Source organism: Lepidochelys olivacea (assembly GCF_965140295.1).
Source record: "Lepidochelys olivacea isolate rLepOli2 genome assembly, chromosome: 10".
In the NCBI taxonomy this organism is placed as follows: Eukaryota; Metazoa; Chordata; order Testudines; family Cheloniidae; genus Lepidochelys; species Lepidochelys olivacea.
In genome coordinates, this window is record NC_140420.1 from 42,132,137 (window position 1) to 42,150,215 (window position 18,079).

The following is an 18,079-nucleotide window of genomic DNA, read 5'->3' on the forward strand; positions in this document are numbered from 1 at the left end:
ATCAAGTACATTCAATTTCCTGTTGCAAATGGGGCAAAAGATGGCCTAAAAACAAATATATATTTACTTTCTGCATTCCTGGAACTTGAATAGCCATAATTAAAAATGAGTCTGCTTCATGATTTTCAGCTCCCCAGCTCAATTTAGCTCAGTCCTCCTGGGACAGTGTTTCTGCTGGAGCATATTAGAAGCAGTGAGGTTCAGAGGATTGATTTGGAGAAGCAGCCATCAGGCTGGGGACTTATCCTGAGTTGTTGTTGTAGTTGTTTGTATTCCCACAGTACCTAGCAGCCCAAGTTGTGGACCAGGCCCTCAAGTGCTTTGGGCTGCTCCTCATTGGAATGGACGTTCTTGTGCAGTGGTCCATACTGTTTGGCTGGATGGGCTATTTCATGGGTATGATGATGGTGGCCCGGTGCTGAGGAGCAGACATAAAGTGTTGGTCTGGGGAATCTTTTATTGTATTCTTGGCTTTAAACAAAACTTCCCCTCAGGAAAAGGTTCAAATTTAAGCTTGCAGTAAAGTTTTAGGCTGGCTTATGTTTTAGTCAAGCCAGTTTGCTCTTGCATTAGAAAGGCCAGTTGCACAAACAGGGCTTCGGAGGGCCAGAACTCGGGGCCAAACTCTGCAGTCATCAGTGGGAGACTTGTCTGAAGAAGGACTGCATGAGGTGGCCCAACATTCTTCAGTTTGTAATCCGAGCAATTGAATGGTTGGACAGCCTGTTCCAGTTCTAGCTATTGATCGCCCGCTGTGCCCACCCCTTGCTGTATCATAGAATCATAGAATATCAGGGTTGGAAGGGACCTCAGGAGGTCATCTAGTCCAACCCCCTGCTCAAAGCAGGACCAATCCCCAACTAAATCATCTCAGCCAGGGCTTTGTCAAGCCAGACCTTTAAAACTTCAAAGGAAGGAGATTCCACCACCTCCCCAGGTAATGCATTCCAGTGCTTCATCACCCTCCTAGTGAAAAAATTTTTCCTAATATCCAACCTAAACCTCCCCCACTGCAACTTGAGACCATTACTCCTTGTTCTGTCATCTGGTACCACTGAGAACAGTCTAGATCCATCCTCTTTGGAACCCCCTTTCAGGTAGTTGAAAGCAGCTATCTGAGCGCCGCATTTACAAGAACAAACAGATCCTCATGGGGCTCCATGGGGTGGGGAGCTGAGACACAGCGAGATTCAGTAACTTGTGCCCAGAATTGAACCTAGATCATGGGCGACCAAGCCCCTGTCTAATCGCAAGTGCATCCTTGCTCTTGAGCATCTTTCCTTCTTCCCTTGTATCGAGCCTGGCAAGGCATTGTTACAGCAGTTCCCCAAAGGTATCTCTGGCCTGCTGGTGATCTGCCCAGATACCTCCAGGTAACTGCTTTGCATAGGGAAAGGTCCCACACCAGAGAGATGCTGGCTCATGTAACATGTGAGCTAGGCTCAGTCCCGAGGGGTGCTCCATGCCCTCGACTGCCATGCTCTTCAGTGGGAATTGAGGGCATTCAGCACCTCAGGGATCCTTTCCTTGCCATTGCAGAAGCCTTTGGCCCTTAGGTGCCTTGGTCCTTCCTGTTTGCTGCCTGTGGTTCATACTAATCCAATCTCCTGAAGGCTGTTATGCTTTAGTCTCAGCCCAGTTGTTGGGTTAGTTGGCAGGTGCTGGGTGGGGTGTGTGTACCCCTGGGGGTACTTAGAGGTCTTCCAGGGGGTACATCAGCTCATATATATATTTGCCTAGTTTTACAAGATGCTACATAAAAAGTAGGGCTGTCAAGCGATTAAAAAAATTAATTGTGATTAATCGCGCAATTAAAAAAAGTAATCATGATTAATTGCGCGATTAATCGCACTGTTAAACAATAATAGAATACCATTTATTTAAATATTTTTGGATGTTTGCTATGTTTTTAAATATATTGATTTCAACTACAACACAGAATACAAAGTGTACAGTGCTCTCTTTATATTTATTTTTATTACAAATATTTACACTGTAAAAAACAAAAGAAATAGTATTTTCAATTCACCTAATATAAGTACTGTAGTGCAATCTCTTTATCATGAAAGTTGAACTTACAAATGTTGAATTATGTACAAAAAAACCCTGCATTCAAAAATAAACCAATGTAAAACTTTAGAGCCTACAAGTCCACTCAGTCCTACTTCAGCCAATTGCTCAGACAAACAAGTTTGGTTACATTTTCAGGAAATAATGCTGTCTGCTTCTTGTTTACAATGTCACCTGAAAGTGAGACTAGGAGTTCACATTGCACTGTTGTAACCAGCGTCGCAAGATATTTACATGTCAGATGCGTTAAAGATTCATATGTCCCTTCATGCTTCAACCACCATTTCAGAGGCTATGCATCCATGCTGATGACGGGTTCTGCTTGATAATGATCCAAAGCAGAGCAGACCAATGTATGTTCATTTTCATCATCTGAGTCAGATGCCACCAGCAGAAGGTTGATTTTCTTTTTTGGTAGTTGGGGTTCTGTATTTTCCGCATCGGAGTGTAGCTCTTTTAAGACTTCTGAAAGCATGCTCCACACCTCATCCCTCTCAAATTTTGGAAGGCACTTCAGATTCTTAAACCTTGGGTCAACTGCTGTAGCTCTTTTTAGAAATCTCACATTGGTACCTTCTTTGCATTTTGTCAAATCTGCAGTGACAGTGTTCATATATCAAACAACATGTGCTGGGTCATCATTCGAGACTGCTATAACATGAAACGTATGGCAGAATGCAGGTAAAACAGAGCAGGGGACATACAGTTCTCCCCCAAGGAGTTCAGTCACAAATTTAATTAAAGCACTATTTGCTTAACAAACATCATAAGCATGAAAGCATGTCCTCCAGAATGGTGGCTGAAGCATGAAGGGGCATATGAATGTTTAGCATACCTGGCACATAAATACCTTGCAATGCTGGCTACAGAAGTGCCATGTGAACGCCTGTTCTCACTTTCAGGTGATATTGAAAATAAGAAGCAGACAGAAGTATCTCCCATAAATGTAAACAAACTTGTTTGTCTTAGCAATTGGCTGAACAAGAAGTAGGACTGAGTGGACTTGTAGGCTCTAAAGTTTTACATTGTTTTCTTTTTGAGTGCAGTTATGTAACAAAAAAAATCTACATTTGTAAATTACACTTTCACAATAGAGATTTCACTACAGTACTTGTATGAGGTGAATTGAAAACTACTATTTCTTTTGTTTATCATTTTTACAGTGCAAATATTTGTAATAAAAAATAATATAAAGTGAGCACTGTACACTTTGTATTCTGTGTTGAAATAGAAATCAATATAGTTGAAAATGTAGAAAAACATCCAAAAATATTTAATAAATTTCAATTGGTATTCTATTGTTTAACAGTGTGATTAATCGTGATTCATTTTTTAATTGCAGTTAATTTTTTTGAGTTAATCATGTGAGTTAGCTGCAATTAATTGACAGCCCTAATAAAAAAGCACTAGCGAAGTCAGTACAAACTACAATTTCATACAGACAATGACTTGTGTATACTGCTCTAGATACTATGCACTGAAATGTAAGTACAATATTTGTATTCCAATTGATTTATTTTATAATTAGGTGGTAAAAACGAGAACGTAAGCTATTGTTCAGTAACAGTGTGCTGTGACACTTTTGTATTTTTAGGTCTGATTTTGTAAGCAGGTAGTTTTTAAGTGAGGTGAAACTTGGGGGTATGCAAGACAAATCAGACTCCTGGAAGTGGTACAATAGTATGGAAAGGTTGAGAGCCACTCGTCTGGTCCCTTCTGACCTGGAATGCTGTGGTTCTGTGATGGGCCCTGATCGAGCACTGTGCGTTGTTTTCTGCCTTGCCTTGAAAGGGCTTGTTACTCAGTGAAATCCCAGGGAGGGTAGAAAATGGCTGCTCCCAAAGCTGTGAACTTTTTACACCCAAAGGCACTTTGCTGTGTAAATGGTGCGATTCAGCCAAGAATCCCACTGGCATCTTGCTGTACTAGAGCAGATTTGGCAAGGCTTTTTCCCCTTGCTGAATCTGACCTTTTACATTGTTTATTCCCCCTTAGCCATGCCACAGACCCGTGAACCCCCCTCCCTGCCTATCTGCCAGCCCGTCCTCTTCTCCAGGCTCCCTCCAGCATTGCTTCTTCTGTCTGCACTGGTGATTAAAGGTGTTATGTAAAAGGAGCTCAGGTGTTGGGCTCCCAGCAGGGCCATGTGCACAGGTGGGGGAGGGTGACATGGGCTGTCAGAAGAGGCCAGGCTCAATGGCAAATTTGCCACTGTTCATCTCCAGCTGCTCCCACTCCTTCTTGCTGCACTGAGAAGTCCTATTGATTTCTCATTGTCCTAGAGCTCAGCAGGATTAATATTAATGGGAAGTCATTATTCATCCCCCTTGATAGACTCTGTAACCTTGAGCCAGCTGGGAGAGCTGAACGTGCTGCCTCCATACTACTTTGAACAGGACAGAGAGGGCCGAGCTCATAAGAACAGCCATAGTGAATCAGACCAAAGGTCCATCTAGCCCAATATCCTGTCTTCCGACAGTGGCCAGTGCCAGGTGCCCCATAGGGAATGAACAGAACAGGTAATCATCAAGTGATCCATCCCCTGTCCCTCATTCCCAGCTTCTGGCAAACAGAGGCTAGGGACACCATTCCTGCCCATCCTGGCTAACAGCCATTGATGGACTTATCCTCCATGAACGTATCTAGTTCTTTTTTGAACCCTGTTATAGTCTTCTTGGCCTTCACAACATCCTCTGTCAAGGAGTTCCACAGGTTGACTGTGCATTGTGTGAGGGCTCCCTGGACCCCACTTCTCCCTCTCTCATCCCACCAGGAGACTAGTAGGCACTGGGAGCTAGGTGTGTCCTGCAGCGAGGTGGGGCTCTCCTCTATTGTCTCCTGAGATGCAGCCACTGACGAGAACTAGTCTTGCTGCTGTCAGCCATGCAGAATCCAATCTAACTGAAATTTCTTTCCAGAGTCCCCTCTCCCGTTCCAGATCTCACATGCTCTATCAAGCTCTGTTCTCTGCACCTTCACTGCTCTCCATGCTGCCCATTCTAAGACAGATGTAAATATATAGTTACAGGCTGGACCGTTAGGTAAATATTTGCGTGTAGCCCCAGACTGACTTGTCACTGCGCCAAAGGGGTGGCATCAGTTCTCATGCACAGTCACTGGGGACTGTTGGCTTGTCTGGGTTTTTTTTGAAAGAGGCATTAAAACAGGGAATGGCAAACTTTTTGGCCTGAGGGCCACATCTGGGTGGGGAAATTGCATGCAGGGCCATGAATGTAGGGCTGGGACAGAGGGTTGGGTTGTGGGAGGGGGTGCGGTGTGCAGAAAGGGGCTCAGGGCAAGGGGTTGGGACTAAGGGCAGGGGGTTGGGGTGCAGGAGGGGTGCAAGGTGTGGCAGGGGGCTCAGGGCAGGGGATTGGGGTGCAGGAGGGGTGTGGCAGAGGGCTCAGGGCTGGGGGTTGGGGTACAGGAGAGGTTCAGGCCAGAGCCCGCACCACTTACCTGGAGTGGCAGCAGCACACAGCAGGGCTAAGGCAGGCTTCCTGCCTGCCCTGGCCCCGGACTGCTCCGCTCTGCTCCCGGAAGCATCCAGCACCATGTCCCTGGGGTAGGGGGGCCAGAGGGCTCCACATGCTGCCCTCACCTGTGGGTACCTCCCCCGAAGCTCCCATTGGCTGCGGATCCCTGTTCCTGGCCAATGGCAATCCCGTAGGCCGTAGTTTGCTCACCCCTGCATTTAATAGAGACATGCTTACACTGCAGTATTCAGGGTCTGCTTACCACTCTCAAATTCCAGCAGAGAGTCCCTGCTTAACCTGCCTTCTTGTGTCTGGGTGTTGGATCTCACAGCCACTTGGAAATGAGTTGGGTCACCAGCCACTTGGAAATGAGTAGGACCTTCCTGATTTGCACAAATGTGTCCTGTATCCTGTGAATCTAGCCTGGGCTTTTCCAAGCTGCATGGGATGTGAATGCCAGTTCCCATGATCTCAGGCCTGCTGTTTAGAAGAGAGACCTGAACTCGTTCTCTGCCTCTCCATGGCATCAGGATGGGTCAGTATGAGAAAACACAAACCTCAACTCATGATTTAGTCCCACCAGGAAAAGGTGCCCTGAGTCAAATTAACATGACTGCAGCGCTCTTAAAAGCTCTAGGCCAAACAAAAGCTTGAGAAGAGAGAAGGTGTCTCTAAAACATGTAAGTGGATTTGGGGCTCGGTTGATGGCCCTGGAGACTGAGGTTCTGCACCCAGAAAACTAGCAGAGTAGAAGCAGCACGAGGAGAAACTTTCCGGCACCACCCACTGCACCAGAGGGAGCACTTCCTGGGTGTGAGGGCAATCCAGGCCTCAGACCCCATTCAGGCCTTGGCCTCTCTTCTGAGACTGCCAGCACCTGAGCTAATTAGTGCCACTGGCTATTTGTCCCAGTGGGAATTGGAATGAAACCGCCACTAACTTCAGTTAGGCATCCAAACAGCCCTCAGCTGGGAACAGGTGGCATTCACTGCCAGTCTGGAGGTTAAAACGTCTCTCTGCCATCAGCCATCCCCTGGCAATTTCCTTTCTAAGTGTGTACTGTGAGGATGATGGACCTCTGTTTACTAAGAACTGGCCTGAGACCTGTTATGTCTCCATGTCTGTATGTCTCCTTATCCTAGGGTGAGTGAAAGAACTCAAAGTTGAGAGTGAGGTATGTAATCTATGAGCTGTACTGATCATGTCCACATCACATGGGTGGCCTGTGCTGGGCTGAGACTCCATGGGGACTGGCATCTGGATAGATTCTCTGAGAGCTGGGCTGGACTTTTTTGGTTTTCTTCAAGTCCTCACTCAGAACGTGGTAGAAAAGTCACCAGGACATTGCAAAGTCCCCAACCTGTTTCATACAGGTCACTGAACAGCTGACATTGGTAATGACTGTTGGCTTTGAGTCACACAGCCTGTGCTCTGAACTCCAGTCACCCCACCTCCACCACCATCTGGTTTCAAATAGTTTGTAAGAAACAGGTGATGAGTCTTCCTGAATAGTGCTTTAGAAAGGGGCTCCCAGATGCCCAGCCTGGGGCAATAACCTCTTATATCAGGCAGCTCAGGGAGATCCCCAGCATGCAACAAGTGCTGAGGTCTAGGTGTGTCAATCTTATTCAGTAGTTTTCAACCAGGGGTACGTATACCCCTGGGGGTATGCAGTGGTCTTTTAGGGGGTACATCAACTCATCTAGATATTTGCCTAGATTTACAACAAAAGCACTACATAAAAAGCACTAGCAAAGTCAGTACAAACTAAAATTTCATACAGCCAGTGACTTGTTTATACTGCTCTATATACTGTACACTGAAATATAAGTACAATATTTATATTCCAATTGATTTTTTTTGTAATTATATGGTAAAAATGAGAAAGTAAGAAGTTTTTCAGTAACAATGTGTTGTGACACTTTTGTATTTTTAGGTCTGATTTTGTAAGCAGGTAGTTTTTCAATGAGATGAAACTTGGGTTGAGGGTACACAGGACAAATCAAACTCCTGAAAGGGGTACAGTAGACTGGAAAGGTTGAGAGCCACTGATCTTATTGACTTCAGTGTATATGTGGGTTCACCTGAGCCTGTGGGAGGGTGAGCGTACATGTGAAACACTGTGCATGTGTGTGCGTGCGGGGTGGGATGGTGGGAGTTAACTACACGTCCAGCCAACATGTACAAACCTCTGTGGGCCAAACTAATCCATGGCAGAACTCCAGTGTTGTAAGTGGACTTACACCAGGGATGAACTGGCCCATTGCGGAAGAAGGCTAAGATTTTGACTTCTGTTATTCCCGTAAGTGAATCTCTATCGAGGGTGCATGTTTTGGCCCCATAGCCCTGTGCAGCAACAATCTGACCTGAGCAGAGCATTTGTGTGTGTGTCTGCATGTGTTCACAGTGAGGAGAGAGCTCTTGTCATTAGCAGTTCAGTACATCCTGCGTGTGGGGGAGAGGGAAGGGAAGGTTCAAACTTCATTATCAGTTTTCAAATTCATTTCTGCACATGCATGGGAAAACAAATGAGTAACGCTGAGAGCCGAGGCTCCCTGCTGAGCAGTGACCCCGGTGGGAACTGGAGGTGTCTGCTTCGTGGGCGCTGATTGGAATTGCACAGCCTCTTCGTTCCCCACCCCCACCCCTCCATCACGCTTTCCTCCTGCTCACTGCTGCAAAAGAAGCGTTGTTTTCTCCATTACCCCAGCCTTTCCAGACCCACTGGCGCTGAATGTCCCACCCAGGGTGAGCTGAGTGTGCAGGCTGGGATCTTTAAAGAGCTGTGTCCCTGGGAAGTCCCAGCCCCAGGGCTTAAGGACATGACCTGGCAACCAGGGGCTAAAAGGGTCCTATACAGCTGTGCTGTGTGCTGCCCAACTGTAACCTTGCCCCAACCAGCCTGCTTGAATGTGCTGTTCTGATCACAGGCCGTGTTGGAGGGCCACTCAAGGGCTTGCCCGGAGATATCTGCAGGTGCCATGATCCAGCGGCTCCAGACGTTTCTTTCTATCCTGTGGAATCTTTGTTCAAATCCAGCCCCTCTTGTGGATGCCTCCCCTCTCAGATCTGATCTCACATCTGTCCTAGGGCTGCCTCCACACAGACACACTCCATGCTTAACTTGTTCCAGGTTAGAGCGCTAGCCCCTCCGGCCGTGGCAGCTCATGGCCCCGGCCCCTCCGGACTTGCTGCATCAGTTATGAATGTAAAAAACATTGCTTGGTCCCTGGCACCTTTTTCATTACAAATTAAGCACTGGACACCCTCATCAGTGGAGGTAGGTCTCAGGACCTGCACCCACAATCTCCCTGTCTTTCCAGCTGCACTTGCCCTCACTCTCCCCACTCCCTCAGTCTCTCCTGCAATAGAGATGTCAGCTCAATAAGGGCTCAGTCGTATTTGGCTCTGGATGGGTGTCCCCTCCTTCCCAGCTTCCTGATCCCGTTGTGTTCAAAAGGGCCATAACACCTGCCAGGATTGGGCCTTAGCTTTACACCTCACAGACTCTGCTCTGTGAAAATCTATTGACCAAACCTGGAGTTCTTCTTTGCTGTGCTCCTGATTCGGGCTAGGATCAGGCCCGTTGGACCCATCTGCCACGGTGCTTGGATCAGGAGTCTCTCCTAGCCTGGAGAGAAAATCATGCAAATGAGCTCTTTGAATGGCTTTCCCTCCCCTCACACATGTTGATGCATAGGGATGTTTAGTCTGGTGCCGCAATGCACCATCCTTGCTGGGGCATACCTCCTGGGGGAGCACCTGTAAGAGCAGGCGAGCCCTGCACTGCATCTCCACTGTGTTATGCACCCAGATCAACCCCTAAGGGTATGTCCACACTGCATTGGGAAGGGAGCCTCCCAGCCCAGGTTGACAGCAAGGCTTGCGTGAGTGCATTATAAATAGCTGTATGAACTCTGCAGCTCAGGCTCACATGCCAAGGGGTGAGGGTGGGCTTGAGGGCCCAAGCTCCAGCCAAAGCTGCAATGCCAACATCTACATGGCTGTTTTCAGTGCACTAGCCTGAGCCCCACTAACTCAAATGTGTCAACCCAGGTTGGGAGGCTCACTGCCAGGTGCAGGGTGACTGTACCTTTAGGATGCGTCTACATAGCAAACCCCTCCCCCCCGCCCACACACACACACTTAAAATAGCCACGCAGACACCTTGGTTGGAGCTGGAGCTTGGAGCTGAAGCCTGTGTACATGATTATGGTTCGTGCCGTAGCACAAGCCCAAGTCTGTAGACCCAGACTCTGAGACTCAGTGCCCCAGGGTATTGTTTGCTGTATAGACACCGGGTGAAACCTGGCAGAACTCCCATTGACTTCAGTGGGGCCAGGATTTCACCCGCTGAGCATGCAGACTGCCTTGTGGGGGTTAAACATAACAATTCCCCCACCACAGAGGATGTCCCTCTGGTTTGCAGTCTGGCAGCAGAGAGCAGCCATTTCCATTTCATCAATCTGGGAACTGACCCCTCCCTGTCACAGTCCAGCAATGGGATTGTCTGAAATACATCCTCACCTGAATGGGGACTGATTAGAATCATAGAATCATAGAATATCAGGGTTGGAAGGGACCCCTGAAAGTCATCTAGTCCAACCCCTTGCTTGAAGCAGGACCAATTCCCAGTTAAATCATCCCAGCCAGGGCTTTGTCAAGCCTGACCTTAAAAACCTCTAAGGAAGGAGATTCTACCACCTCCCTAGGTAACGCGTTCCAGTGTTTCACCACCCTCTTAATGAAAAAGTTTTTCCTAATATCCAATCTAAACCTCCCCCACTGCAACTTGAGACCATTACTCCTCGTTCTGTCATCTGCTACCATTGAGAACAGTCTAGAGCCATCCTCTTTGGAACCCCCTTTCAGGTAGTTGAAAGCAGCTATCAAATCCCCCCTCATTCTTCTCTTCTGCAGACTAAACAATCCCAGCTCCCTCAGCCTCTCCTCATAAGTCATGTGTTCTAGACCCCTAATCATTTTTGTTGCCCTTCGCTGGACTCTCTCCAATTTATCCACATCCTTCTTGTAGTGTGGGGCCCAAAACTGGACACAGTACTCCAGATGAGGCCTCACCAATGTTGAATAGAGGGGAACGATCACGTCCCTCGATCTGCTCGCTATGCCCCTACTTATACATCCCAAAATGCCATTGGCCTTCTTGGCAACAAGGGCACACTGCTGACTCATATCCAGCTTCTCGTCCACAGCCTAGAGCAGCAGCAGGGGTGGCTGATGGTCACGGCTGGACTGTGCCTGGACCCTGCATGGAGAGTGGAAAAACATACACCGAGTTTTCAGCCCATTTCGGGGGTGGTGGTGTTGTAATAGAACAGGAGATAAGGACCCTAATTCTGCTTACACCACTGTTAATCAGGAGTAACTCCACCGGAGTCACTGGCGTTGAGTGCAGGATCAGTCTCAGATTGTTCTCAATATTTCAGTGTGATATATGGCTCTTGAAAACCCTCCTGCTGCAGTATAAAAATAGAGCCAAGGCTGAGCCATACAAATCTGATCCCTATCTGAACCCCGGTGTTTAGAGGAGCTGAGAACCAGGATATTCGGTGAAGAGTATTTGCAAAATGTGGCTTTGGATCCAAATGCAGCCATCGAATGCTCCAAAAGTTGAGGAGTGGATAGATCTGGCGATTAGGTTTAGTCCTATCTTTAATAAGAAATCAAAGTTGTGTTACTACAGCATCCCAGAATCACCTGGGCATTGCTATGGAAAGGACATACAGCGCAGACTAAGGCCCTGCCTCTGCAAACAGTGCCACACCTGCTTCGCTTTACGCACCCGAATAGTCCTGGGAAAGTCAGTGAGAGTCCTTGTCTGTGTGTGAAGTTAAGCATGTGTAGAAGTACTGGCAGGATCAGTGTCTAATGTAACAGATTGCACTTATCTTGGTTCAAGTGAAAGGTGGGGACTGGAGAAGAGAGGAGTGCAAACTTTGACACCGATCCCAAAGACACTTGGCATAGACCCCTGCAAAGTGAAACAGACGAGCTACACAACTTGGGTTGCTATCTCCCCTGATTTTATTGCAAGTGTTCCAATATTTGTTTATTTTCTTAAAGCCCCAGCTCCTGGAGTCCTGTGATTATATGAGAATCTGTTGTTTTTGCAGGAGGGTTTAAAGTAAGATCTAGCCCTCATGATTGCAGAGAAATGTTAATGGTGTGAACTCTAAAAGCTCAAAATCCAGAAACCAATTAAAAAGAACGCAAAAATTATTAATTTTTTTAAAATCCTGTGATTTTTTTTAAGCCTTCCTCATGATTTTTTGTGGGGCCCAGGTCATGATTTTTGAATGCCTGGGGATTGGCAATACAGTATCAAATCTAATTATAATCTTGGATCATAGAAAATGCAACAAAGATGCAATCAGAATATTCCATTTGGTGGATTCAGTGACCTGAGCTATGCCCTTGTAGAATGTAAATTCACCAGAGCCCCCTTGTCAGGGCCATGGCTTTGTATGTCATGACTGCTGAACTTTGCTTTTAATTCATTCTCATAGAATATATACTGCCCTCAAAGCACTGCAATATTTCACTCACTAAATGTACTGAGCCTGAATCTCCTCCCTTTTAAACCAATGCAGCTCCGCAGAGTTCGTCCTGGGTTTACATGAGTGTGACTGACAGCAGAATCAGGCCAACAGTTGCTGGAAGCACATAAGCAATTGTCAAGGCTGATTCCCCACTCTGGCACTTTGAGTGTAGAAGGTGGGGGCCCGCAAGGATTCTAAAAATTCATAGTGGCCACTCAAGGCTTGTATTAAACCTCCAACCTTACAGCTTCTCTCTGACCTTGGATGGATAGATGCTGCCATCACCCAAATGCAAAAAAAAATGCTTTTGAGAACCCAGAAAGGCACACTTGGGAATTCCTTCCTGTGGGGTGCCCTCAAGCCCTTTCACCGCCCCCCAGGAAGAGCTGAGAAAGAAAAACAAAGGAAATCAGCTGTTGCCACCAGCTAATTAAACAACATATGCACAAACCTCTTAGAACACAAAAATCCAATCCTGTTCTTTAAAAAGGTAACTTTTATTAAACACAAAAAGAAAGAAAAGACATCTGGAACTTAGGCTTTTTGCTAGATCAAAAATTAAGGATCAACATAACTCTCTTGAGGTTCAGCTTAAAGGTTACAAGCAAAACAAAAGTATTTGGGGTTAGCACAGAGGAGTCCACAAGCCATAAAGAAATAAAAGAAATAACCCTAATCACATCTTCCTTGACTTTCCCTGACTTACTTACATACATCTTTGGGGTTTCAGATAAGCAATCTCTAGGTATGATCTGATGATTTTTCATACCTAGCTTAAAGCTTCCTACATCATAGTTCAGCCCAGTTCCTGCTTTGGTCTCCTCTCTCTGGAGAACAACAAAAAACAGGCAGAGGGAAAGTTTTTTCTCAATTTAAAAAAGTTCTAGTCCTCTCATTGGCACTTTTGGTCAGGTGCCCATTCCCTTCATTTTACCTGTGGGCTTTTTTTAACCCTTTACAGGTAAGGCAAGTAGAGAACAGGTACCAAGAGGGATTTTATAGCTAACTGGCTGGCTGGGTGTCCATAAAAGGAATTTCTCCCCCCCCCCCCGTCCCTTCCCCCACTTTCATTTATCACAGCAATAATGCTCTGGGTAGAAAATAAATATTTATCTTGATGAGAGTTTGTAGGAAAGCATTTTGGCTTATTCTAAGTGGCCTTCATGACAACTGTCTGTGTGTGTGTATGTGTGTGTGTGTATCCATGTATATACAGTGAGTTAATTGAACCGAGAAAATGGAAATCAAAGTTTCTTTGAAGATTTGAAGACTGATCTCTGTGGGTCAAGGGAGAGCTTGGTGGAGAGTGGGGAAGGCCAGGAGTGGGAGGGGAGCAGTTCTTCCTATGTGCAAGAAACCTTCCTTGCTGATTCCCTGAGAAGTGTGTCCAGGTCTATGATATTATAGCTGTCACATAGAGACACAACAAGGAGCAATGGGGTAAATTGGGTTTAAAAGTGTTCGGCACCCAAGGGCTTTGAGTGAGCTGTGCAGGGAAGGAAATAGACAGGAAACTAAGGTGACCCACCCTGGGAGAAAAAGATTCCCAATTAGATCCTTCCCTTCTAATACACTAGTGTTGCCTTCCAGGGCTTACTGGGAGAAGCAGACTTGAAGAAGACGAATTGACATTTAAATGCACCCAATTTTCTTCAGAGAGATTCAGATAATCCCTAAATGAGTCTTTTAGGGTTGAACGTGGGGGTGTCACTCATCTCTGCACATGTCACAGAGCTCTGGGCAAATTCAAGAGCACAAGCGAGGGAACTGAGCAGACGACTGCAGGAGAGAGGCTGGGCAAAATGGGCCTGCCAAAATAGGACCTGGACGCAGCCTTCACCCACAACTCACAACACAGTCAAAAGAAACAGTGTCTCTCTGACAGATCCTCTCTGAGGAGCTCTCCGCCCACTCTTCCTGCAGTGCATTTTCATTTTTTGGAGCAGCCTCTGCATTTGTCTGTTCTGTCTGGGACCAGAACTGTAGGTATTTAAATGCTACTTGAAACACTGTGCATGTGTTAGTCACAGCCCTGCTGATGGCAGGAAATACCAGGAAGCTTGAGATGTCCAGTAAAGTTTTCAGGTAAAGTTCATATAAGGATAGACATTTTGGGGTGCAGAATGGACCCACTGAACCTTTTGGCTCCCCCATCACTAGTAAAACTGTAGGCAAGGTGGGGCAGGGAGTCTTTAAAGCTCTGTTGAATATGTTGAGAGATGCTGGTAGGGCAGGAGCAGGGATGGGAGATCTGTGGTTTGAGTCACATAGGGGCCTGGCTAGTAGGATGGCTCTAGAGACACAGGTCAGGGAGTGCCTGGTCTGTAGAGAGCAAAGGCAATTGAACCACAACTTAGATGACACTGAGATGAGGCAACTGTAGGAAAATGGAGTTCAGTCTAATTAGCAGAGTTCACCCTGTGAGCAAACAGCCCGGGTGTATCTGAACTAGCAGTTGGGTCCCAGCAAGAGGCGGCGTGAAAGAGAAGAGCCCTCTGAGCTGCTGGTCATGATCCCACTTCAGGCTCCACAATTCCCTCGAATGACAGAACCAGGGCACAGGCCTTGCACTGGCACAGCGATCAGGCCTGGGTGCTGGCTGTCCTGCACAGGGCAAGGAGCTCAGCAAGCGAAGGGGGAGACTGTCTAAGGCTAAAATTACAAATGCTATTAACATTCAAAGTTGGCAATGAGAAAATACTCTAACATAGCACTCTGCTACGCACCCGCTCCCCCAGCTGCCCTCTCACCTTCTCAGTGAGGCTGAGACTGGCATTTAGCTTTTCCAGTGAGTTCAAAGGAGCAAGATCAGGCCCTCTTTAATTTTCAGCATCAAGCTGAGCAGACAGGATATAGTTCCTCTCTGACTCAGCACTGAACAGCAGCGGGGACTGAGTACTAGCCAATGGCACAACAAGAACACTCACCTTCCTGAACAGCCTGGCTGCAGTTTGTGTCTGTGGCTGCAGTAGATAACCTCAGCATTGCTAACCCAAATCTCCTAGAGGATCGGTTGCTGTGGGGGCTCCAAGGAAAGACGTAGCCAGAGGAGAAAGATCTGGAACCCTGCCATTCCTAGGGCTGTCTCAGAAATCATAGAATCATAGAATATCAGGGTTGGAAGGGACCTCAGGAGGTCATCTAGTCCAACCCCCTGCTCAAAGCAGGACCGATCCCCAATTAAATCATCCCAGCCAGGGCTTTGTCAAGCCTGACCTTAAAAACTTACTATAAAATGCTATAAAGCAACAACCTCCTACTACTAATGTCAGACCTGAAGAGGGTGGGGAAAGCAAGAAGGTCATTGGAACTATATGATTTTATGGTGTGTTACCTCTTAACCTGCTTTAGTTAGAAACTCTTTGGTAAGACCAGTAAATGCTCGCCAACCCTGGGCTTGGGCCAGCAATCAGAAAGAAAGGAGCTTGACTCCTGTGCATGCATTTTATTTCCACTAGTCTTCAGTGAGGGATGCAGCAGGATGTGATAGGTATGCAGAGTGCCCTTTGTACTGCATTCTCATAAACGGGAGATAACAATCAGTCACTCTTCTCCCTGCAGCTCCTCACACTGGGAGGATCCAGCCTGGCTTTCTTTGAATGTTAATGGATAACTTTCTGCTCCCCAATTTGTGTGCTCTCTGGTTCGTATTTTCTTCTGCCATTTTATACCATAAGTAATTGGGTAGATGGTCAGTCCATGGGTGCAGCGCATGGCCACCTCCAAAGATTTGCTTTGTTTTCCTGGGGCTGGGCAACTGTTTTAAATTTTATGGCTCTGGTACCTTCATCCAGCACTTGGCTGGCAATTATTGTTCAATGCGGGCAGTTCTCCAACTAGATGAGGGCTTGGTCTGAGCTGGTCTGGGGGTGGGCAGCTCTATAAACAGCCACAAAGCTAGAACAGTGCTCCTCATTAGGGTGGCCAAGTGCCTGGTTTTTGGCCAGAAAGTCCGATCAAAAAGGGGACCTGACAGTGTCCAGTCAGATCTACTGACTGGACACTCATGTTTGATTACTACGGGCAGGAGAGGCGCTGGATTATCACCTGCCCCAGCCCCTATTCAGGTGGGGCTACCTCCTACCTGTGTTGGGTGGCTGCAGCTCCCAGCCCTGGCTTCACAGGCGAGTCTCTCCTCACCTGGGCAGGGATTGGGAAGGGAAAAACAGCAAGCGACATGGGGGAGGGAGAAGAGGAGTGAATGGGGGAGGGGCCTCGGGGGAAGAGGCGGGGCAGGGGTAGTGCTTCGGGGGGAATAGGTAAGGCAGGGTGGTTCCGACACTCCTGTTGGATTGTCTGATTTTTAAATACTACCAAGTTGGCAACCCTAGCTCCTCTGCAAGTATGATCAGCAGCCTGCTGTGGCAGAGGGACGCTGGGACGTCCCCATGTATTTGCTTCTGATTTACTCCCACCTGTGCTGCACAGGAATGCTCCCCCACAGCCAGTTGGGAATAGGTAGCCACCAAAGAAGCCACTAGACTGCTCCTCTAGTCAGCTAAGAGAAGGTGCTGTAGAGCAGCGCTGACTACAGCATTCTGCCATCCCCCTGCCTCTGTGTTTGCAGCGTTCCCATATCCTTGCTGAGCAGAGGGTCAGGTCTGGATCTGTCACCTGCCAGGGTGAACCACTGGACTTTCTCTGGGTCTAGAGTGGTGTAGGGATGAATGATGCATGTAGGAGAGCCCTGAGTATAGACATGCAGCTGCCCATTGCCTTGAGTGCCACACAGATGGCCACACAGCTGCCATCCCAGATATCCCTTCCCCACTATTCCCCATCTGATATGTCATGGAAATGACTGCACAGCTGCCCCATAAGCTTGCAGTGGTGTCTGTCCACGTTAAACTGACAAAGTTCTCTCTCATACCCATGAGACAACTGGAGTATGTAGGAGCCCTGCAAGACACTGTGCAACTCAAAGCTTTCCTGGCTTAGCATGGGGTCCAGGGCCTAGTAGATCTGGTGGAAAGGTTTTGCCAGACCCATTGGGTTTCAGCAAAGACAATGTTATGAATATTGGGTTTCTTTGATGCAACAGTATTCATGGTACCCATGATGTGAGAGGAAAGATGGTCTTGTTTAAGGTACTAGATTGGGACTGAAGAGAACTGAATTCATTTCTGGGCTCTGCCATGTACTTCCTGTGTGACCTTGGGCATGTCACTTAATCTATTTGCATCTGTGAAATGGGGAGAATAATACTGTCCCTTTCTCCCACTTTTTGTGTTATCTTTTTAGAATGTAAACTCCTCAGGGTGAGGCCTGTCTCTCACTACATTTTTGTATGCCATCTTGCACAATTCCCCATGTCTGATCTTGGCTCCACTCCTGCACCCTTGAGCGAGTGTTGTTTATTCATGGTTCCAGTTCCACTGAAGGCCTTTTTCTCCCCCAGCGCTGCCCATGTCCCATCAAATGAGCCCTTGCATCCCCGTTAAGTGATGCTGTGGAAATGCAAATCCACAAGCAAAACTATAGCCAAATTAGACTGGCGGATGTCTGCAGTGCAGTAGAGCTGTGGAAAAGGCCAGCACAAATTTGGTCTCTGGTGGCCATGCATCACGAAGTAGGGAAACCGAGGGGAGAGTGCTTAACTGTTGAACAGAAGAGGGTGGGGGAGGGGTTGTTATGTGAATGGAAAGTGGGGACAAACTATATTGCAGCTTTTGCTAAATAGCTTAGCTAATGTCTGGCTGTATCTGTCTGTCTTGTCTAGTTAGGCTGTACCCCCTTCAGGACAGGGCCTGTGTTCTATTCTGTTTGTACAGTGGGGCCCTAATCCTGGTTGGGGCTGTTAGATGCTAAAGGAATGCACATAAGTAATAATGAGGGTAATGGACTCTCCTGGGCCATTTGATTCCAGTGGAGCTATGCTGATTTACACCAGCACAGGGGCTAGAATATCGCATTCCCATCTGGGAACCTCATAACTAGAAGGACTTTGGCAAACTAGAGGGAGTTCAGCAAAAA

At 47.2% G+C, this 18,079-nt stretch overlaps 1 protein-coding gene across 1 annotated transcript in view; it reads left to right on the forward strand.

Annotated features, from left to right (window-relative positions):
• The window catches only part of HCN4 (hyperpolarization activated cyclic nucleotide gated potassium channel 4), a 169,302-nt gene that overhangs the window by 106,745 nt on the left and 44,478 nt on the right, over positions 1 to 18,079 (forward strand). The window lies entirely within an intron of this gene.